The sequence below is a fragment of the Haliaeetus leucocephalus genome, unplaced genomic scaffold, assembly GCF_000737465.1.
Source record: "Haliaeetus leucocephalus isolate CR32 unplaced genomic scaffold, Haliaeetus_leucocephalus-4.0 Scaffold341, whole genome shotgun sequence".
NCBI lineage: Eukaryota > Metazoa > Chordata > Aves > Accipitriformes > Accipitridae > Haliaeetus > Haliaeetus leucocephalus.
Window position 1 is genome coordinate 62,335 of NW_010972777.1, and position 225 is coordinate 62,559.

Sequence of the window (225 nt, forward strand, 5' to 3'; positions counted from 1 at the left end):
GTCCCCCCCCGGTGACACAGGTGGGCTTCGGGCTGGAGCACGTGTCCCACGCCCGCATGCGGGAGGTGGCCGAGGACCTGGACGAGCTCTACGACACCCTCGAGATCTTCAACCCCAGCGACAGCGGCGCCGACCTCGACGACACCGACAGCGTCCTCAGCACCCCCAAACCCAAGCTGCGGTGAGGGGGGGCGCCCGAGGGACCCCCCCACCCCGGGGTGGGCA